Source organism: Chinchilla lanigera, unplaced genomic scaffold, assembly GCF_000276665.1.
Source record: "Chinchilla lanigera isolate Chin_1 unplaced genomic scaffold, ChiLan1.0 scaffold00074, whole genome shotgun sequence".
NCBI classification, from domain to species: Eukaryota; Metazoa; Chordata; class Mammalia; order Rodentia; family Chinchillidae; genus Chinchilla; species Chinchilla lanigera.
This window is the reverse complement of record NW_004955475.1, coordinates 6,132,080-6,156,194: the sequence shown is the minus strand read 5'-3', so window position 1 is coordinate 6,156,194 and position 24,115 is coordinate 6,132,080. Positions and strand designations below refer to the sequence as shown.

The 24,115-nt window shown below is 38.2% G+C and overlaps 1 protein-coding gene and 1 pseudogene across 4 annotated transcripts in view; both read left to right on the top strand.

The window, feature by feature from the left end:
* Positions 1 to 4,114: 4,114 nt before the first annotated feature.
* On the top strand, positions 4,115 to 4,689 carry LOC102025786 (annotated as a pseudogene).
* An 8,166-nt stretch (positions 4,690 to 12,855) lies between these two features.
* The window catches only part of Eda2r (ectodysplasin A2 receptor), a 63,187-nt gene continuing 51,927 nt past the window's right edge, over positions 12,856 to 24,115 (top strand). For all 4 annotated transcript variants that reach the window (XM_005401579.2, XM_013502892.1, XM_013502894.1 and 1 more), the window contains exon 1: positions 12,856 to 12,961. The gene's annotated coding sequence lies outside the window, so the exon portion shown is untranslated. The remainder of the gene's footprint in view (positions 12,962 to 24,115) is intronic.

The following is a 24,115-nucleotide window of genomic DNA, read 5'->3' as shown; positions in this document are numbered from 1 at the left end:
ATTCTGTTGCTTCTTTCTCAGTGAAGAGGGCTGTCAGTTTGAGTCGATCCCTATTGTCAATTTTTCGTTTTATTTTCTGTACTTTTGGGATCACACAACAGCCCTTGATATAAATGAGGACTATATCTATGAATTCGAACAACTGCATATCAAAAAAGTTTTTAAAAAATGCATCTGTTCTAAAAATATGTGAACATTTGTCTTGTTATTATTCTCCCCAAAACACAGTACAATAAAAACTTACATACTATTTACATATTATTGGTTTACATAGCAAATCAAGAGATGACTTAAAGTATGTAGGAAAATGTGCTTACTTTATAATTAAATAATACACCACTTTATATAATAAGGGACTTCAGCATCTGAAGATTTTGGCATCCAGGGGGTAACCTGGAGCCAATCTTCTATAGCTACCAAAGATTGACAGCATATACAGAAACATCTCTTTCCTCCATTTACTTCTAGTAAATTTACAGTTTCATCTTTTCACATTTAAGTATTTAATCCATTTTGATTTGGCTTTTGTGTATGGTGTGAGATAAAGGTTGAATTTCATTTTTTTGCATATGGATATTCAATTTTTCCAATTGCCATTTATTGAAGAGACACTTCTGTTCCCATGGAGTGTTCTTGACAACTTTGTCAAGAGCAATATACCCAGAAAGTCTGGATTTGTTTAAGGGCTTTCAGTTCTGTTCTACTTGCATGTATATTTTTACCAATATTATTTTGCTTTGGCTGTTATAGCTTTGTGGTGTATTTTGAAGTGAGATAATATAATGGCTCCAGCTTTTTTCTTTTTGCTCAGAAGGCTTTGGTTACTCAGGTTCTTTGTGATTTCATGTTTTTAGTATTGCAATTTCTACTTCTGTGAAAAAAATCACTGGAATTTTGACAGGTATTGCAGGTAATCTATAGATTACTTTGGGTAATGTGAACATTTAAATAATATGAATTCTCTACATCCATGAACATAGGCTATCTTTTTATTTATTTGTGTTTTTTTCAGTTTCTTTCATTAATATTTTAAAGTTTATCGTGTACAAATCTGTTGTCTCCTTGATTAAATGTATTAACCTATATTTTTTTCCATGTTTTTTTTGTGGCTTGGGTGTCAGGGTAGTGCTTGCCTTATAAGCTTGGAAACGTTCCATCTTATCCATTTTTTTGAAGAATTTGAGAATGATTGATGTTAATTCTTCTTTAATTGGTTGATAGAAATGACCAGAAAACATACCATGTCCTGAAGTTTTATTTGCTGATGGATTTTTATTACACTTTCAATCACTTTACTCTTTATTGATCAGTTTAGATGTTTTCTTCCATTATACTTCAATCTTTATAGACTGTATGTTGTTAGGAATTCAACCATTTATTATAGGTAACCCAATTTGTGGGCATTTGATTGCTCATAGTAATCTTGTCCTTTTTATTTTATTTTTTTATATTAGAAGTAAAACAATGAGGGCTGGGGATTTAGCTCAGCAGCACAGTGCCTACCTGGCAAGCGCAAGGTTGTGAGTTTGATTCCCAGTACTGGGAAAAAAACAAAAACAAAATAAAACAAAAAAGTAAAACAATGAAAACAGGGCTGGGGATTCAGCTCAGCGGCAAAATGCCTGCCTGGCAAGCGCAAGGTTGTGAGTTCGGTTCCCGGTACGGGAGAAAAACAAACAAACAAACAAACAAACAAAAAATAAAACAATGAAAACATATTCAGGAACAGCCATTTACAAAGTAGCACAAGAATAGTATAAACAATACTGAATTACAGACAAGGTGACAGGGAATTAACAATGGTTGTTTATTACATATTGATAACTTCAAAGTGGTTACTCAGGAAAACAAATATAGACATGCAAGATACATCAAAATAATCAATCATTAACTGTTCCTTTCAGTAAAGTGATAGAATTCAGTAGTACAACTATGTTAGCTATCCTGTATATACATATATACATAATTTTCCTCTTCTTTCTTTTCTCTTTTCCCTCATCCCAGTTGCTCTTTACTTTTGAGCAGTTTCCTTTCGTTACACCATGTTTATCATACCTCCTAGGTTTATTCACTCTTTCAGGTTTTTCCACTAGTGACACAATACGTTGCTTACACATGCGGGTCTGATTTATTTCACTTATGAGTATGGTCTCTAATTGTGACCATTTACTTATAAAAGCCTCAAGTTTATCTTTCTTTATAGCTGAGTAATATTCCATTATATAAAAATGCCATAACTTTTTATCCAATCCTTGGTGGATGGACATTGTTTCCACAATTTAGCAATTACAAATTTCACTGCTATAAACATGGGTGCACATATATTGCTGTGATATGATGTTTTGAGCTCTTCTGGGAAAATACCCAGAAGGGGAATAGCTGGATCGAATGGGACCTCTAGATCTAGTTTGCTGAGGAACCTCCACACTGATTTCCACACTGATTTTCACAGACTGGTGAAATCTTGTCTTTTTAAAGACAAAATAATTAAAATAACAATAAAATAGAGTAAAAAAAACAGGTTAGTAGGAGAGTTACAATAATTAATACATTGCATATTATTGTCTTTGTAGTAGTTGTTCAGAATACAAGATATAGGCATGATACCTTCTCCAAACAATATTAGCACAAACCTTTCTTTTCAGTGAACTAGGAGAACTTATTTGTATAACTATCTTAATTATCTTGTGTATAAATATATTTTTATCATTTTAGCTTTCTTTCTTTCCCCTTTCCTCCATCACACCTTATTCTTTTGAACAATTTCTTCCTAATTCACAATATCTATTGTACATTTTGGATCTTATATACTCATTGAGTGTCTCACACTAGTGAGAAAATATGATAGATCTATATATATGGGTCTGATTCATTTCACCTATGAGTATGGTCTTGAGTGGCATCCCTTTACTTATAAAAGTTTATCATTCTTTATGGCTGAATAGTACTCCATTATATAAAAAGACCAAATCATTTTTATCCATTTCTCAGTTGATGGACATTTGGGTTGCTTTCAAGATTTAGTTTTTACAAATTGTGCTGCTGTAAACATGGGAGCACATATATCTCTACAGTATGATGTTTTTAATTCTTCTAGGGAGATAACCAGAAGGGGAATACTGGGTTGAATGGAATCTCTAATATTAGTTTTTTTAGGAATCTCCAGACTGATTTCCACAGTGATTGCACCAGTCTACACTCCCATCAACAGTGCAGAAGGGTTCCTTTTTCCTCACAGCCCCACTAGCGTTTGTTATAGGTTGATGCCTTGATAATAGCCATTCTTTCTGGAGTGAGCTAGAATCTTAGTGCCATTTTAATTTGCTTATCTCAAATTACCAATGATGTTAAACTTTTTTTGTATATTAATTTCCATTTGAATTTCTTCATCTGAGACATATGTATTTATCTCAGATGTCCATTTTTGGATTGGATACTTAAATTTGCAGAGTCTGATTTTTTCAATTTTTCAAACATTCTAGATATAAGTTTTTGTCTGAGGGATAAATGGCTATAATTTGCCCTCTCTGTGGGTTGTCTTTTCATTCTTATGGTGATCTCCTTTGTTATTAAAATCTTTTTAATAAAATGAGATCTCATTTGCTGATTCCTTGTAATATATCCCTTACAGTCTGGGCTTTGTTCATGAATTCTCTCCCTACACCATTGTCTTCAAGATTTCTACCTATGTTCTCTTCAGTAAATTTAGTGTTTGTAATTTTTTTTTTTGGCTTTTTTTCCAGTACCAGGAATCAAATTCATGACCTTGCACTTGCCAGGCAGGCGCTATGCCACTGAGCTAAATCCCCAGCCCCATAGTGTTTGTATTTTAATATTTAGATCTTTGATCCATTTTGACTTTAGTTTAGTAAATGTTGATAGACATGGGTCTAGTTTTAGATACTGACAAGCAGAATGCAGCAAATAATCATGATTATGCACCATAACCAAATAGGAATCATCCCATTGATGCAGGGATGGTTCAACATATGCAAATCAATGAGCTTAATACACCATATTAAAAGAACCAAAGAATAAATCACTTGATCAACTGGGCAGAAGTGGCATTTGGCAGAATGTGTGGTCATCTCTAGAGAAGGCTGGCTGCAGAGATATGGAGGTCCACAGCAACTCTTGTGCTAGCTCAAGTTCTTCATCTCACACCCAGGAGTACTCAGGGGTCCCAGTGTCCAAACTGAGACTGGGGTTAATGGCCCAGGAGGTATATGGGGCAAATTGTTCATCAACTCCAAGCCTAATTCCAGAAAATCCTCTACTCTTTAAACAGTTCAGATAGAGAGGAGTTCATTACTAGAGCAACTTCAGAACTTTCTCCCACAGATGGCCCAGACAAATGAAAAGCTCAGAAGAGAAATGGAAGCCACTCCCCCTGGTCATTTCCATATTGAAAATATTGACAGTACCCTAGGCAAAATTATACAAATGGACGTGGTCTTATTTGAGATGCATCAGGCAGATTCAAAAGAAGAGGATAGATTAGAAGAGAGTTCCCAAGACAGTTTGGAGGACAATTAAGAGGATGAGGATGAGGATGAGAGTATCACTGTGAATAATATTAAACTTCCTAATTTAGAAGCTGGAAAAGGCAAGATTGATGTTTTAGACAATCCAGCAACTAACAAGGAGCAGCGAAATAAACGATTTAAAAATAAACTGATATATACCTGATAATTCTGTGAAAAAGAATGCAATTCTAGGTGTTTTGCATTTCTGATTACTGTGGTGCTCTTATCTGTTAAAGAAATAAAACTTCAGACAAATCTAACAATTTGAGCAAAGAACAATTCATGAATCAGGCAGCACTCTGAACAGAAAGGGGTTCAGAGAGCTCTGGTGTATAGCACAAGTAGCAGGCTGAACATGTAGCTGAACACCGACACAAAGTATAGAAACAACTTGATTAGTTATAGAGAGCTGTTGCCTTGGTTGGACATGATCTCCTCCAGCGAGAGCCTGGAATTGGCTAAAGCCCGGAATTGGCTAAAGCCCAGCTGTTTGTATTTGCTGAAACCTAGTTATTTGTTACAAAAATACACTCTTATTTCAGCTGTTATGGATATTTTTGTGAGTCAAGTTATGCACAGAGATTATACTTCCTTTTCTAAGTTTTGCGCAGTAGTGTGACTCTACTTAACAAATGGTTATTTCAAAATAACTGGAAGATTTTGAATGTTTTGTTACAAAGAAATGACAAATGTTTGAAGTGATAAATATGTTAATTACCCATATTTGATCATTACACAATGTTTACAGGTATCAAAGCAATACATTGTACCCCACAAATGTGTAAAATTATGTGTCAATATAAATGAATACAAGAAAAAATACACTCCTTTTAAAAATCACATAATCATCTTAATAGATGCAGAAAACACATTTGACAAAGTCCAACACCCACTGATGATAAAAAATCTTACAGAAAACTGGAATAAATGGTCTTTTCCTAAATCTTTTAGAAGCCATTTATAACAAGCCAACAGCTAATATCATATTAAATGGTCAAAAATTGAAAGTTTTCAATCTAAACTCAAGAACAAGGATGTCCATTATCACCACTCCTATTCAATGCAGTTCTGGAAATATTAGCCAGAGGAATCAGACAAGAGAAAAAATTAAAAGGAACAAAGACAGGAAAGGAAGAAGTTAAATTATCACTATTTGCAGATGACATGATACTCTACATAGACGACCCGAAAATATCCACCAAAAACCTTGTAGATTTAACATCAAAATTCAGTAATGTAGTGGGATACAAGGTCAACACTCAAAAATCAATAATATTTCTTTGTAGAAGCAGCAAACTCACAGAGAGAAATTAGGGTAACCACACCCTTCATAGTAGCATCTAAGAAAATGAAATACTTAGGAATCAAAGTAACAAAGACTGTAAAAGATCTGTACAGTGAAAATTACAGTACCCTCAAAAGGAAGCCAAAGATGATACCAGAAATTGGAAAGATATCTCTTGCTCTTGGATAGAAAAAACCAATATGGTGCAAATGGCCATACTCCCAAAACTGTTGTATAGTTTTAGTGCAATTCCAATCAATATACCATTAGCATACCTCACAGATCTAGAGAAAACTTTCATAAAATTCATTTTAAACCAGAAGAGACCTAAAATAGCAAAAGCTGTTCTTGGCAACAAAGACAAGTCAGGGACATCACAATCCCAGACCTGAAAGTATACTACAAAATTACTGTGATAAAATCGGCATGGTATTGGTTAAAAAAATAAATAAATAAAGAGGCCTGAGAATCAGTAGAACAGATGAGAAGATGCAGACACAAATACACTCAGTCACCTTATTTTGAAGAAGTAGCCAAACATGTTCACTAGAAGAAAGTTAGTCTTTTTACTAAATGGTGTTGGAAAAGCTTATACTAATCTGCATGGTCCTTTGTATTTCTGTGGAATCAGTATTAATGTCTTTTCCTTAATTTATATTTTGTCTTTTTTTCTAGTCAAGGTAAATATTTGCCCATTTTATTTTTTAAAAATTTCCTTAGTTTCATGAGTCATTTTTATTTTTCTAATCCCCATTTCATTTATTTCTTCTCTGAAATGTCATATTCTTCCTCCTGGTGATAATAAGGTTGATTTGTTTTTCTTTTATTCATTTTTTGAAGAAACAAGTTAGATGTCTATTTCTACATCATTTATTCTCAATGTTGGCATTCACGATTATGAGCTTCCATCTTAAAAACTGCCTTTCTGTTGCATACACAAAGTTGTGGCATGTTTTGATTCCATTTTTATTTATCTCAAAATTTGTTTTCTTTTCCATTCCATTTCTTGTTCAGAGTGTTATTTAATTTTTATATATTTATGATTTTTCTATTTTTTCCTGTTGATTTCTAGTTTCAGCGCATGGAATTTGGAAAAGGCACTTAATATGATATTATCTTCTTACACTTGTTAAGATTTATTTTGTACCCTGACATATGATCTATCCTGGAGGACATTCCTTGTGCACTGAAAAGAATTTGTATTCTTCTGTTGTTGGATAGAATATTCTCTATATGTCTATTAGTATCATTTGATCTATTTTTTTCAAGCTTACAGTTCCCTTATTTTCTATTTGACTAATTTATCCACTACTGAAAGTGTGGAATTTAAATCTCCTATTATCACTTTATTACCATTTCTTGCTTTATTTCAGTTAGTGTTTACTTTAGATATCATTTCAATGCTGAATTCATATATATTTACAACTGCTATGTCTTCTAGATGAAAAGACACCTTTATCATTATATAATGCCATTCTTTGCCTCTTGAGCTAGATTTTTAAAACTATTATGTACAATATAAATATAGGTATTGAGGCTGTCTTATTAATTCCTTCTTATATGGAATTTTTTTTATTTTTGCACTATTACCCTAAATGTACTCTTAAAGCTGAAATGGCAAATGGATATCATGTTGGTATCATATAATTGAATCCTATTTTATGCACTAGATATTGAACTCGGAACTTTTGCACTGAGATACACCTTGAGCCTTTTAAAATTTATGCTTGAGATAAGGTCTTACTAAGCTCCTAAGTTTCTCAGGCTGGGCTCAGTCTTATAATTTTCCTATCCTAGCCTCCCAGAGTGCTAATAGTACAGTCATGTGCCCCCACAACTAGCCCACTGTCTTAGGACAAAATATCTAATACCCACAAATGAAAAGAAGAAAGGTTATATTAGTTCACAGTTTGTAGAGTTTTCAGTATATAGTTGGCTCCAAGGCAAAGTGACATGGCAGAGGGTCATGGAGGATGTGCATGGCAGAGGAGAGAAACAGTCCACTATAGGGCAGGCTAAAAGCAGCAGCAGCAGCAGGATCAGCAGCAGCAGCACTAACAAGCCTTCCTTTTCCTTTTATCCTCTCCAGGCTGCAGCACAGTGGTTGGTGTCACCCACATACATTATATACACACAGAACTATGCTAGACCAATCACCAGACTAATTTAGTTATCACACAACCTAGATCCAGACACCTCTGAAAAGCCCCACCTATGAGCGCATGAGGCTTTTGTGGGATATCTAGATGGAAGCCATAACACCCGTGCTATATTTACTGGGTTCTCAGTGAAGAGCCTCAAGCCTGGACCCATTAAATGTACCTAGAGTCTGCTTTTACTGAGGTATGCTTGAATCCTAGGGCCACAGACCTAGTGGTAAAATTGATGGCAGCAGGCAGGCTGGTTGGAGTCTGGAGTTAGTGGAGACTGGTCTGGAGTCTGCATTTCTTGGTGCTAGCCTGACACTGTGACTAGACTGAAGGCTGGGTCTATAGGTGCTGGTCTGGAGTCTGATGCCATGGGGCCTTTCCTGGTGCTGCAGCTACTCTGGAGCTTGGGGTGGGTCTGGAGCCTGAACCAGAAACCCTGTTCTGGAACCTGGGGCCTCTGAGGATTGGCCTGATGTTAAGGTATGCCTAAAACTTGGGCCTACAGGGACCAGCCTGAGGGTGGGGTGGGATTTGTGATTAGGTCTTTGAGTGTTAGCCTGGAGTCTAGGGATATGGAGGCCCACTTGGTGCAGAGTGGGCTTGAAATCCAGGACCATGGAGGCTAGCCTGATACCTAGGGCCACAGGAATGAGTCTGTAGTCCTAGGGTGCAGGTACCAGCTAGGAGCCATGGGGTTGGCTTAGTGCTCATTTTACTTCACCAGGGTTTCTGGTGCTCATTTCACTCTCTTTCTTTCACATGGAGGGTATCTCACCCCACAACATGCTTCCTGGACTTAGCAAAGAGGTGATGTGGGTAATGTGAAACTTTCTTTCTTACTCTTCCCATATTATCTTATTTCTGTGTTATACTAAGTGCAGTAGTCTCTTCCCTATGCCTGTAATCCTGTGTGACTATAATTTTGTGTATAAAATTATAAAGATTGAATGTGGCTGGGTGTAGTGGTATAGGCCTGCAATTATTGCTGCTTGGGTGTTGGGGCAGGAGGATCACTGAAATTATGTTGAACTTGGACCATTTAATGAGACTTTAACCTCAAAATAAAAAAATAATTAAAGTATGGGCTTTGCATGGAGCTCAGTGGGATAGTACCCCTGGGTTTGATTCCCAGTAGTGAAAAAAAGAGATTGAGACATGAGGATATGAGTGCTAAATCACGAAGTTACTTTGAAGTAGTATTACCAACAAATACATATGTAGAAGAGTCAAGATTGTAGGGCCTTTTAGTTGGTATGTGACAAGCTTCTGGGCCTATACTTGCTGAAGTAGTATGTAAGGAAGACACAGAGGTTTGGCTACTTGCCTCTGTCAGAAGTAAAGTCTTTCAGAGGATGAGTCAAGTATCAATAACAAACAAAAACGAATGAATGACAAGTAAGTAGACTAATATATTAAGGCTTGACTGAGGCCAGGAAAATCAGTTGAGGAGAGGGTGTTTTAGCCTACTCTGTCTGCTAAAGGAAAATACCATCAACTGAGTGGCATATAAACAATCTAAATATATCTCTCGGGGTTGGGGATATAGCTCTGTGGCACAAGTGCCTGTCTGGCAAATGCAAGATCCTGAGTTCAATTCCCAGTACCTAAATATATCTCTCAAAGTTCTGTACACTGAAAATCAAGATAAAAGCAGATTCAGTACCAGTTGAATTCCCATTTCCTGGATAACTACCTTTTTGTCATGTCCTCAGGTAATAGCGGGGACAATGTATTTTTGTGGTTTATATGAATTTTCTTATAAAGACACTAATTGCATTCATGACATTTCTGCTTTCATGCCTTAATCACCTCTTAAAGGCTTACCTCCAAAAACCCTCCCATTGTGAGTTATTTCAACATATCACTTCTTGGAGGACATGAATACTGAGATCATAGCAGAGGGACAAAATTTAATAGCTAGAGTTATCAAAATCTTGGTTAATAATGAAAACAATCATAGGTTAGAGGAAGGATCCAGGAAAAGAGAGGTTGTAAATATGAAATAAAAAGAAAGTAGAGCAGATGGAACCCAGATGGAGAGATTAGTCTCGGATAGGAAGAAACTCTATTGTAAGAGACAAAGTTGAGCTTGAATGTGGAGAGGTCAGAAATTGCTGAGTTCAAGGCTCTTGGTCTTTTATGTTCTCAGTGAAACTGGAAATGGAGTCATTTGTTAGAAGTTTGAGAGTTGTGTTTGGTGCTTGGCTAAGAATGAATTTAAAACATTTTGGGAAAGTGGATGGAAAGATGATCAGTGATGACAGAAAAGACTAATGAACTATGCTGAAACTCAACTGATGTTTGAAAAAATTGAAAAAATTCTCAGAGCCAGGAGTGACTTTCTTATACTCCAACTTTCTAATTCAGAAGACCAAACCTATATATTCCACTTAATCCAAAATCTATAGCCAAGCTTATCTATACATATTGCAAACTAATGAAAAGGCACCAAAAGCTGAACCTTTATTAAGGGACATCCTTAGAGATACTGGAGTTCAAAGCAGCTACCCCACAGGTCTCAGCATCCCTTGGCATTTCAGTTTCTGCTCTCCTTTTTTCAATCTCCAGAGAGGCTCTAAGGGCCCAATCTGACTGAAGAAGCATGAATCTCCTGAAAGAATTCACTCTGCTCATTTCACCTTAGAACTACAAGCTATTCAGGCTTCTTGGGGACCCAGATGAGATCACTATTACCCTGAGTGATCTTAGATAACCTTTGAGAAGAACTGAAGATTCACAACAGGGAACCCCATTTGGACCCAGGAGGAGCTCTCTAGGCCTAGAAATAAGAAAGAGAGGTTGTGCCTGTCTATTCTGCTGTCCTGTTAGGCTGGTTCCAACAATGAATTCTAGTCAAAGAAACTCTTCTTTTGGCATTATGCTGTTTGAGTCCATGAAGAAAACTCGTAAAAAAGGGGTTGAGGGATTTACCTCAAGAAATGAGCTGACCCAACCTCAATTCTGATGTCATAGGAGGACTGCATGGCTCCTTCATAGAGAACAAAGCTGACAGCCTTAACCATACTCACTGCTATACTGTATCTCAGCTACTAGATGAGAATTTGTACTTTAAGAGCATGATACTCCTTGTATAGTTAAACTGTGAAATGCACTGCTTTAGAGTTTAAGAACATCTAGTCCAACAACCTCTTCATGTTACAACTGCAGAAGAAAGTCTAAGATAAGAAGATTTGTTTGATTTTACACATAAAGTTAGTTTTACCAAGACTCCCAAGTCCCAAATCAGTATTCTTTCTACTACATGAGGCTTGGGAGTAGTGTCTAGTGTCTCAAGACTGTCTGTAACCCAATTGATCTGGATTACATAAAATGGAGGAAAAGCTGGTGGCCTTTCCTTTGGGAAAGTGTCCCTCCTCTGAGATAAAACATGAGGCCCTTTCTTTTGGTCTCTCCTCTGCAACCTCACAGCAGAATTAAGAAGTACACAGGGTAGTTCTCTTCATTTTCATCTCACAGATGCTGCCAGAGAACAATAACGTATATAGGTGTATGTATGTATGTATGTATTTATATCTAACCTACACCTGTATGCCTTTTCTATGTTCCAGCCATTGTTCTAATTGTCTTATTCATATTGACTCTGTTTTGGGCATAGCTCTTGCAATCCTCAACAGAAATAGAGTTAATTCAGGACCTCTGCAAAGTCACCTCAGTGCCTGTTCAGCTCTTTTCACCCCAAAGACTTTTCACCCCCTGTGCTGAGACCCTACTCTGAACTCCTGGTGTATAACCTCTACCCAGGTCAGGAGTGGACCCTCAGTCTACCTATGGCACATTGCTTGATTCCTTCTTCTATATCTTGGCTCAAGCATCCTTTCTCTTTATCATTTAAAGTGCTATTTGTTCCTCCGCCTTTTTTGCGCCTTCCCAATCCACTGAATAGGGTATGTCTTCCCTGGCCATATACTCTTTCATTTCCAGTCCTTCTTTCTGCCCCCTACTCTCTTCCAGCCTGTACCCCATAGTTTGGCCTTCCATTTTATACTGTGTGCTGTTTCCTGTGTCCTCTCTGTCTTATCTCTGCCAGTTCTTCAAGGTCAAGCACAGCATTCCAGGACTTCCCCCACTGCCTATGAGATCATAGACATAAACTCCCAAGTGTTGTCCCCAGCAGGGCCCCGAGAGAATGTGTAATTTCCTTGTACACAGAAAAACCCAGGGTCACACAGAAGGTGAGAGCTTGCTTAAAGTTCAATCCAGGTCCAGAGTCCAGTTTCCCTTCATTTTTAGTGGTATTTCCCTAGCTTCACATCTCCTCTCTTCCTCTTGTCAAAATCCTACCTACTTTTCTGCAGACATGACGATTTTTTTAAAAAAGCAGAGGGCCGGGAATATAGCTCAGCGGCACAGCACCTGCCTGAAAAGCACAAGGTCCTGAGTTCAATTCTTGGTACAAAAAAAAAAAAATTAAAACTTAAGAAATAAAAAATTAAAAAGCAGAAAGAAGGAAAAGGCAGAAGAGGAGGAAAGAGGGGAGGAACAAAAGTCCAGGACCTTGAAGTGTTTCTTTTTCATTCCAAGTGTCTGAAAATCCTTATTTTTCCAACAATAATTTTTCCTGTCAAACTCCAGGTCTGCTAACTCATGCACAGAACTTAGAAGAGTTAAGCTGCACTCAGCTGCTTCCAAGCACTTGACACTCCCTGCCTCCTTTTCCATAGACTGGGCTGAGCCTAACTGCCTGGCTCACTGCCCTTTGGCCCTCACTTCAGTTCCCAGGCGCTTTGCAACTCCTGCTGCTCTCGTGGTTTGATCACTGTTTACCCCGAGACTCGCAGCGTCCCTCTCCAGGGTACTTCTTTGCATAGCCACGCCTAGCCATACCAAGTAGTCCAATAGCTGTCCTGGGAGCCTCAAGGGAAAGGGGAAGTAGGGGTAGCACAAAAGGGATTGAGAGTGGATGGATTTGATCCGTTGTTGCAACACATGTACGTGAAATGAGTGGAGCGAAGCTTTGATTGCAACGAATTTCTTCTACTGTGAGTGCGCTGTTTAAGGTTCGGGGTGGGGGATGGTGGCTGGGGCAGCATGTCTGGGCTGCGCTGAAGTGTGTGTTTCTCCCCGCCTCCCAGGAGTTATGTTGTAGTAAGATCCATCTATCCATTCATTACGGGATAACTGTGGGAGCACTGCTGGTGTGGTGAGGTGGCTGGGAACAGTGAAAGTAACCAGGTCAGGGTGTCCCTGCCAGGATGCTGCAAAGTCAGAATGGCTGGGAACGTGGCAGTTGGTCAGTCCACCCAATTTTGTCTGGCGGCTCTGAGGTGCCAAGCTGATATCCTTGGAACGTTGGTGAGACAGTTCTCCTCTGTGTAGGCACTTAGTGGACCTGGGCAGCTGCTGGGAGCATGCCTGGACTTGTTGAACTGCCTTGAGCATCTGGGGATGGGAGATACAGAGAAGAAAGAGGCTGCGAATTAGCTGAGGAAGGGAGGGGGGATCAGACTAGTGGAACATTCAGGAGGGAAGCTGAGCTGCTGGCTCACTCAAGTGTTCCCCAGGCAAGTCAGGGCATGTGTAAAGAGCACGCAGGCTCTGTATGGGGGCTTTCAGTCCAGCCCGCCCTCCCCAGCTGAATTATACTTGATCCCTCAGTCCTGCAAGCTGAGCCCAGGGCAGTGATATTTTGATCCTGTCCCACCCCACATACTGGCCAGTGCCCAGGCAGCTCCAAGAACTGGGGGGACAAGAAGAGACCCGCCAGAGGCCAGGCTGGGAAAACAGATTTCAAGGTCTGATTTAGACAGGTGTTGGCAGCACTGGCTAATGTCATACAGGATGGGGGGAGAAGAAAGTGTGGAGCATCTTCCCTAGATAACTGTCTTGTGTCCTCCCTTACCCCATCATACCTTTTATTCAACTTAACAGACTTACTTAGCACCTAGTTTGTGCCAGGAAGTGTGAGATAGTGAGATGCCTAAGATACAGGTTGTGATCACTGGGGCCCAAACAGCTTCATCATGGGTATAAAAAGACAAACATAACAGAAGATAGGTTTTAAAGGTGAAAAGTACTCTGAGGTTGTCAAGTAAGAATCATATCAGGTCGAACCAGAGAAAATCAGAAAACTATTTTTGAGTATTTGTTATTCAAAATTGTAACCCTTCTCTAGGATCCAGAGCCAGGCTATTTGACTCCAGATCCAATTCCCAACATTTTTTTGTGTGACTTTGGACAAATAGAAACACTTTCTCCCCTTCGAGTTAACTCTAAGGAAAGAGGAGCTAATAAGATTGCTGGGGGAATTGAATAAGATGACCCATGTAAAATACTTACATACACTCAGCATAGTGATTGGCCCAAAACAAGAACCCAATAATTATTAACTATTTCATTTAAGGTGGATCATGGAGAACAGGATTTCAATATGTGGTGAAATGAGAGAAAGTGGTTTAAGTAGAGAAAACAACAAGAACTGCAGGAAGGCAGTGAAGCTCAGAGAATGTGAAGAGAGCATCAGCTGAGCCAGATTTTAGAGTACAGTTGGAGAAAATGAAAGTTAAAATTGTTAGATTGGTGGTAACCACAGAAGGCTTTGGATGCTTGAGTTTTGATGTGATATGGAGTTTCTAAGATACACAGTCAGATCTACACTTTAGGAAGAATAATCTAGTAGACATGAGTTAGATGATTTGGAATAGGAAACCACAAGAGGTGGACAAAGTAGATACAGAGAGAATATAGGATTCTGTATCTGAAGTGGTGGCTGTGGGAATAGAAAGCAGCACATTTAAGACAGCACAAAAGAATCTTCAGAAATTTGAAGATGAAAAATTATATGGGATTAAAGGAGGAAAGAGATATCCACAATCTTTCGGGGTTGGCTTAGACCTTGAGAAGCTGGATATTCCCATCCCACCTCTGTGGATGATGCATTAGAAAGGAGATCAAACTTCTGACTTGGACACAGAAATATTTAATTCCTGGGTCTTCTATTTACCTGCCCCTTGGGGTCCTAAGCACATTATATAACTTATAGTTCCATCCAGAATCAATATTTCCATAGGATATTTAGAAATATTGGGAGTGGTATTTTTTACACAAACTGTAAGGTAACAGTCAGTTCTAAGTAGCTTAATACAATTAAGAATTGTCTCTCCCACCTTCCTATATCAGTAGTAAGTCAATTGAGAAAAATTGAATTACTTTAAGTGTCCATTTTCCTGAAAAAAAGAGAAAGAATACTATGAATATCCTAGACCAGAGTGCTTCTGGGAAGATTAAAAATATAATCCTTGTGAATTATCTAGTATAATGCTTGACAAATAGTAGGTTTCACAAATCCTAATTTCCATTTACTCCAATTGACTCCACCTTAAAACAGCCTTGATAGTCTCTGCCTAAACTTTTCCAGAGGGAACTCTTTATTTTTCTCTTTAAAAGTCCATTATTGGGGCTGGGAATATAGCTCAGTGGTACAAGCACCTGCCTAGCAAGGGTAAGGTCCTGAGCTCGATTTCCAGTACAAAAAAAAATCATTCCTAAAAGTCTATTATCATCTTGAAGAGCTTGAATGGTTAACAAGTTCTTCCCTTTGTTACAATGAACATAACTTCCCTATGAATCCTTGCACCTGGATGTTCTACTTATTCTCCCTAAGGCCACCTGGTGTATTCTACTCTTTCTTTTCTAAGGTACTTGTCAAAGACATAAAGAGCAGAGACAAGATTTACAATATTTTTAATTTCTCAGGTTGAACAGCTCAGTTACTTCCATTTCTCATAGGCAATGGTGTGAAGTCAAGCACGAATCTGAGGTTTTGAACTATATAAATTGGTGTAGTAATACCTTCATTATGATGGAGAACACTGCAAAAAAAGAACATGGTGGGTGAACCTGACCAAATTCTTTATAATGTATTTATTTCTTTCCACTCCATAATCCTACTGACTCTTCAGCCCAATTAGGAAAGGCCCAGAGACATTGAAACTTGACAGAGATTGTTTAGATAATATGTACATGAGCGAAACCTGAAAGCCACATTTTTCTTCAAGTTCAGTTTGTTTTTCTAATTTTCACAGCTGTTTGGGTTTAAAGCAATGGTTAGGCAATAGGCATTTTGGCACTAGGAAAGTAGATAATTACCTCCATTTACCTTATACCAGTCATTCCTTCTTTGAAAGTTTTGATTAATACAGACAATTAGGGGATCAAAACCCTAATCCCAAGGGAAAAGCAAATTATAATTTTGTCTAAGAAACTATGACAGGCCACTCAGCCCTCCTTTGGTTATCTTCTTGATCTGCTCCCCTTTGAATGCCTTCTCCAGAGATGGTGCATCTTTTGGAGTCTCCTCCAAGCTAAAGCTTGATTTTGAAGCAAAAGCTGTTTTTTTTTCTGCTGTCTTCCTTAAGTCTAGCTCTGTCGATGTTTTCTCCCTTTTGGAGCTTAACAGAAGGATATAGGTCAGTTTTCCCATCAGTCTGTAATAGGGAAGGACCATTATTTTGTGTTTATGGGAGATATGATGGCTATAGACTTTCTTAGAGTTAACTGAATATATTCTCTGTGTTCCCTACAAGTTATGATCTCCTATAGGTTGATAATATGCTATATTCACTATGATTTTTCCCTCCTTTTACTATGTTCTAACAGAATGCCTAGCATAAAAGGCACTTGTCAGGTGATTGTTGAGTGACTAGAAATACATTCTGGATTGATTATAATTATTATGCCCCCAGGTATGCCCAAATGATATGTTCTAAAAATAAATAAGGAAATTTCCAAGTAATATGTGGTGGAATCACACACTAATATGTTACTACTTCCAGGCAGAGGTTAGTTGTATTTAGGGGTTTACAAGGAAATAATACAACACAGAACACATAATTTATAGAAATATTTTATAATAGTCACCCAAAGAGTCATATACAAAGAGAGCATAGGAAACCTGTCCACACACTAAAGACCAAAAGTATCTAGCTGAGGGCCTGGATCCCATGTCAGTGTCCTGCATGAGTCCAGCTGAAGACCTAGAGCCCATAACAATCCCTCCCATGAGTCTAACTGGAGGCCTAGAGCCCATAACAATGTCTCCTGCAGGCCTGTCTCAAGGATCTGCACTGGGAAGGCCCAAAGATCAGTGGTGGATGCTAGAAAGTCTGTGCCAGCATGATAAATGATCTGTGCCAGCAGGCTGAAGAATCTAAACTGGAGCCAGGAAGCAACATTCAAAGTAAAGACCAGAGCTCCCCTAAAAAGTACCACAGCCATCCTCAGCAACAGTGAAGTCCCGAGCTCCTTTGATGATGATAACAGCCGAGTCTCTATCAGGATGGCCAGTATGACAAGCTTCTCCAGGAGACTGAACAGCACACCATATTTCCCTCCCGAGCCGGGAAACAATGCTTAAAGTAAGGACTAGAGCTCTCCGAAAGTGAACCATAGCCATTCTCAGTGACAGGAAGGTCCTGAGCTCCTCTGATGATAACAGCCGAATTTATCAGGAAAGCCAGCATGACAAGCTCCTCCAAGAGAACCAACAACTCCTAACAGCTCCTTAAATTCTTCCTCTCCAGTTCTGCCTCTTATGCGTCCAGCAACAATCCTCAGATGGGCCTCCCACACCCAGAACCATATTGGTTCGTTTCATCTGGGTGTTACAAGTTGACCACCAGTTGTCAGTCCACCACAAGGGATAAGCTGAAAACAGTGAGCAGTGTTACTTCCTTTCCATGCACCACTGCTCCCTGACCCAGTGTGCCCTTTTGAATTGTTTCTGTGGAAAATTTTAAAATGCCAATACTCAGAAGACTAAGGATAAAAGTTGGAACTTTGCTAGCACAGTCACTGAGTAATTGGTTCTGAAGCTGGGCTCACTCCTCTCTTCATATAAAGGAACTAGATAAGCTATTGGTCCCTAAATATGGAGGCTTGAATTCTAGTCACATCTCTGCCACTAACCAACTATTTGACTTTGAGAAAATTCTATTCCTTCTCTCAGCCTTTGTTTCCCCAGGTGGGTGGTAAAGCAATGAAATTAGGCTCTCTTAAAGAGTCCTTTTAGAGTTCCATGAACATATATTTTCAGCTACGCGATGGTTTGAAAATTTTAACCAGTTGCCAAAGAAAAGAAAAAAGTAAACCACCCTGGAATGTGCTGCCTTGTAAAGTACCTGTTACTAAAGGAGTGCAAGTACAGTTGATTGGTATTTCTGTACTGAATGACAAGCAGCTGGGACTAACATGAGTTTTTGGGTTTTTTGTGGTATTCGTTTCGTTTGTTTGTTTTGAGATACACTCTCACTATGTAGTTCAGGCTGGCCTAGAACTCACTTTGTAGAGCAGGCTGGCCTTGAACTTGTGGTGGTTCTCCTTTCTCAGCCTCCCAAATGCTAAAATGAATTTTAAACTCCCTTTTGACTCTAAGATTATCAGTGGCTGAAAATTATTTCACAGAATGTATATTTACAAATGAAACCACATGCTTCTTATCTCACAGCCCTGTCAAGCCGTACATCTTTCTTCAGCTTTTTTCTAAAGGTCAGGAAATATTTTGGGAATAGGAACTCATCCTGTAGCTCAGGTTATGAGCTTTTCCTCCCAGTACTGTTGTATGGGTTGAGAGGAAAATAAATTGCACAGCTAGAAGTACAGACACAATTAATAAAAGACATGGGGTGACATTATGGCCAGTGAATTTTTAGCTGATTCTAAGAGGGGAAATTCCATTTTAATAATTTGTTGTATGACCCTGGTTGTTCTTGCAAATACACATTGGCCTGTTCCTCTGCTTCTTTAGGGTATTTATGCCCTGATTTTTGAGTGTTGAGACGGAGTATTTGATCAGCTTTCAACTGCTCTGGGGAAAAGAGACTGTTCTTATTGATATATTCACAGAGATACAGTTATTTTGGATCACTTAGTTAAATTGGGTAAGGTGGTGTAGACTCTGGGGTAAGAGCAAAAACATTAGTACAAATCTGAAATTAGAACTGAGTTATATTCAGTTCCCAGCCCTGCAAAGAAATCATACCATTAATTCAATTGCCATCTGAGACATCTCAGCCAAAGGCTTCCTTGGGAAGTCAATAAACCTCCACTCCTAGTACTGCCAGTTGGTAACTCATTTTTGATTATACCGTAATTTCATGATGTCTTAATGGTCAGTACGTGAATAAGTGATTCATTTTGGCTAGGGCAATAGTAAAACAGAACAGGCTTCAGGTGTTGGTGAAGGTTGGTCTGGCATGTGACTTGCCTCCAATGCCCTTTGCTCCCTAGGTTTGGATGAGGTAATAATAGCAATCATAGCAAATATTCACTTGTATAGCTCTATCTGTAGTTTTGAGAGCGTTTTCACATACATTATCTCGTTTTCCCCTTCAACATGGTAGTTAGTTTCTGTGCTTTTGCTTCCACTTGGAAAAATTGTTTCAGAAATTATTAAAATGGAATTTCCCCCCTTAGAATCAGCTCAAAATTCACTGGCCATAATGTCACCCCATCTCTTTTATGAATTGTGTCTGTAGTTCTAGCTGTGCAATTTATTTTCCTCTCTACAGTTCTTTTTCAGCAGTTGCCAGACTGTAACCAAGTATTTATATTGTTTAGCTTTTTCCTCTACTCAATTTACAGCTTTCTAAACTATATTTTTCCTTTGAGGTTTCTGTACTTTTTTGCCCTATGAGTGTGTGTGTGTGTGTGTGTGTGTGTGTGTGTGTGATACATGCACACACTTGTTGTGTAAAGAAATTTACTCATACAGCTAGCATTTGCCTTTAGCTGAGTGGAAGTGACCCAGTGAAATTGGTTATTAGTTCTATCTAAACAAAAGTGGCTTCTTTAGCTTAGCACAATTTCTTTCATTCTCCTTTGTAGATGTGCTGATCTTGACATTGCTGGAACAGATGTTGCTGTCACTAACAGTTGGAATTCTTCAGTAACTTTGGAAATTGAGAGAGATTCTTAATAAAAACTGTAGTAACCATCGGTGACCTCTCAATTATTTCCATTTCAGCACATATTTTAGTGCACTTAAATACAAGTAGACACCGTTTATGTGTGTGGCCTTAGTACTGAGCTACATCCCTAGTCCTTTTCTTATATTTATATTCATTTTTCTATTTCTGAGAAAGGGTATGGCTAAGATGTTACATTGCCCAGGCTGGGGTCAAACTTGTGATTGCCCTGTCTCAGCCTCCTTCTGTACTGGCATTAGGTGCATGTACAGAATTTTACTTTTACCACACACTCATGAAACCAAATCGAAATCAAAATAACACATCTGAAGTCCTGACCCTCCCTTGGCTCCCTCCTTATACTAAACAACAGCTGACACTATTGCTCACCTCTTATTTCTTAAACCCTTGTTCTATACAGCCCTACCCAAGTTCTCTCGTCTCTTCCATGGCTTCTCTTTCTTGATTGCTCATGGCTGTTATCTCTCTTTCAGCTCCATGTATTGGTGTCCCTCAGTGTTTTGTTCTTAGCATTCCTCTTTACCCCTCTAAACTTTTAATATGATTTACCCACGTTCATGGTTCTTTACCACCAGAGGGGCTGATTTACTTAGCTTTGAGCTGGGTATTTTCTAAAAAAAAAATCTTCCGGTTGATTTTGATATGAGACCATAAACAAGAGCTGCTATTCTGATCTATTATGCACTTGGCTTCTCTTCTGTTCCAGCCTATATTCTACAAATTGCAATTGTATATAGGGCAAAACCATTAAAATATTCTTTTGTCTGCATCTTCATACATATAATGATTGCAAAACAGAATATTGCCTTTTTTTCCTACCAAGCAACTCCACTTTTACACACTTTATAGGCCTGTGATTCTCCTGGTTTCCCATCCAGAAACTCAAAATTTTCCTTCTTTTGGCCCTTACTTTATAAGGTCTTTACCTTCCACTATCTCATTTTCTCTATTCTTTTTGCTACAGTGCTTGTCCTAAACTGTCTCTTAAAGCTTGAGCAGTAACTGTCAAAACTTTAAGCACAATCAGATTGATGTTCAGAAAATGCTGTTTGACCCACCTAAAATATCACATGAAAAAAATGAAATTTCATTGAAGGCTAGAAGCACTTCTTCCTTGTTTTAATTTGATATACCCATGGAAAGCATGCTACATTCATGGATGCTAAATTACTTTGAGTTCTGATTTCATCTCTTACTGACAAAACTTAAAACAATTCTTTTTTTCTGATCCTCACTTGTTTCCTTTTTACAAAATCTGTTAATTGGTGATAATAATCCTTAGCTACTTCCTAGGGCTATTGTAAAAGTCTATTGAAATAATTGATGTGAAATGTCTTACAAACTGAAACTTTTCACTCAGGCCAAAGATTGGTTACCATTAATCTGTAGATTTTTACCTTTTCCTCCTACAAATATTTCTTTAGTGTCTACTACGTGCTAGTCACTCCTTTAAGCACCAGGGATGAAGAAGTGAACGTAACTGGCACTGTTGTCTCATGGTGCTTACAGTGTGTTGGAGAATGAACAGCAAAAGAGGTAAATAAGCAAAATATGTGGTATGTCAGATGGTCATAAACATTATAAAGAATAATAATCAAACAGGAACATGGAATTTTAAGAGTCATCAGAGAAGTCTTACTAGGAAGATGTTATAGAAACAACTGAAGAAGATAAAGGTATCAGGCATGTGAATAAATGGAGAAGAACATTCCTGAGTTGAGCAGGTTTGGAAGCCTTAGGGTGAGAGCATTCATGATTAATTGGAAGAATAGCAAGGTAGTTATCATGAATGGAGTGAAGAGAGTAAGGGCAAGAGTAGTAGAGAATGGGACCAAAGACATAATGGGAGAAGTTAAGGTAGGTAGATCATCTAAGGCCTCATCAGCCATTAGATGCACTTTAGTTTTATTATGAGTGAAAGGGGCATCCACTAAAGAATTTTCAAGTTGGAAATGATCTGATATAACGTGCTTTAAAAGAACCACCCCACCTTCATCCCTTTACACGTTTATGTCATATTATTCCTAGAAAAAGAGGAGCAAGTCTTTCACTAGTTTAATCCTTCACTAGTTTCACACTGAATGTGGAGGAAACACAATCAGTCAGAGAAATTTTGTCTGACTATATCTTATCTATAGGCAAAATGGACAAGATCAAAGCCAAAAAACCTCTAGAACAGTGATATTTTTTAATATTGTATATAAAAGTCACCTGGTTACTGGACACATGCCAGATGCCATATCTTTGACTAATTACATCAGAATCTCTGGTGTGGGCCAGGCATATAGTTCAGTGGTATAAGTGCCTGCCTGGCAAGTGCAAGCTACTGAATTCGATTCCTGGAACAAAAAAAAAAAAAAAATTCTGGTGTAAGACCTAAGTATCAGTGTATTCTAGAGCTCCTATGGTACAGTGAAGAGTGAGACCCACTGGTCAAAGATATTGGCCAAAGGAGCTCCCTTATGCTACAGTTGAGAACTTAATTCTGCCACAGGGTATTAATATGTCCCTGATAGAGAGACAAAATTTACAAATAGTGGAACAGGGTGTAAATGAGATATTTGGTATTTTTGAAATAGGTTATAAGCATGAAAAAGGTAGGAATGGCTCTGGGCCAAGTCAGAAAGTGAACAGCTGAATGTCAGCACCAAATGGTAAAGCAACAGCTGGATTATGGGCAAACATCTGGAGATGATGAGTGGCCAATACAGATTAAATTCTTAAATTTCAAAGAAAAGAGTTTTCTCTGGACCAAACTGAGCAACTGCTTTGCTTTTGTTAATCCTGTGCATGTGGATGGGTGACTGGGCTCACAGGACAGGAATGGGCAGAGAATGGACCAGCTGTTGTCTTCCTCACCCTTTTTCCACATGATCTTATTCACAAGGCTGAGAAGCAATTTCTTCACCCTTTTTAATCCCAGACCTCCTGCACTGTCCAGGCAAAGCAAATATCCTGAAGTCTTGAGTTCTTAATTTAGACTTGTCATCCTGTTCTCCCTATCCAGCCTAGATAGAAAGAACATGTTTCACCCCGCAGGCATGTGTGGAAATTGAGAAGAGCAGCAGCCACAAGCTGAGGCCAGAGGCAGCTGCACCCTCAGCAGCCTGAGCACCTCACATCTATACATCAGAAACTTGGCCAACCTCAATTGTGCAGGCCACAATAAGCTAATGTGGGATTATCTTTTACATCAGCCTCATTGCTTCTCTGCCCTGTTTGTCTGCAACTTTACTCTTCTAATTTTTTTTTTTTTTTTTTTTTTTTTGTGAATCAGAACAGGAGGAATGAGCAGGAGAGCAACAGCATGCCAAGAAAGAGCAACAGCAGGCCAAATAAAGAAAAACTAGTCATGTTGTCAGTTGTCAGCTCTTCTTGTTAAACAACACACACACACACATACACACACACACAAACACATACACACTATCTATCTATCTCTAGATTTATTTGTTGAGGGGGAGAGAGAGAGGAGAGAGATAAAGTTTGGGTGAATCAAATTACAATTGGAGGCACATATAAGAATGTCCACAGCAACTTTAACATACTTTATTTTGGTGCTAATTTAGGCAGTATCTATTAAAATAACATACAATAATTAAAGCATTAAATAAAAAAGCTGAAGAAATATTTTTTTAAAAATTGAGATATAATTCATGATCATAAAATTTGCACCCTTAAAGTATACAATTTGGTGGACTTTAATATTATTTACAAAGCTGTACAGCAATTATCACTAATTCCAGACCATTGTAATCAGTGCTAATAGAAACTGACATCCATTATGCAATCACTTCTTCTTCTCTTCAACTCCTGACAAACAGTAAATATAGTTTCTCTCTGCATGGATTTCTTATTCTGCACATTTATTGTAAACAGAATCATGTCATGCTTGCTATTTTACGTCTGGCTTCTTTCACTGTACATATTTTCAAGGCTTATCCACATTATAGCATGCAATAAGTACTTCATTTCTTTTTGAACTGAATAATATTTCATTGTGTAATTGGACCAAACTATGTTTATCTGTTTATAAGTTGATGGACATTTGTTTTTCTTTCTATTTCTTTGGCCATTATCAATAATGCTGCAAGGAATATTCGTGCATAAGTTTTCTGTGAACATAAGTTTTCAACTTTTTGCAGTATATACCTAGGAATGGAATTACTGGATCATATGGTAATTCCTAGGGCATGAGGGAGCCTGCCGGGG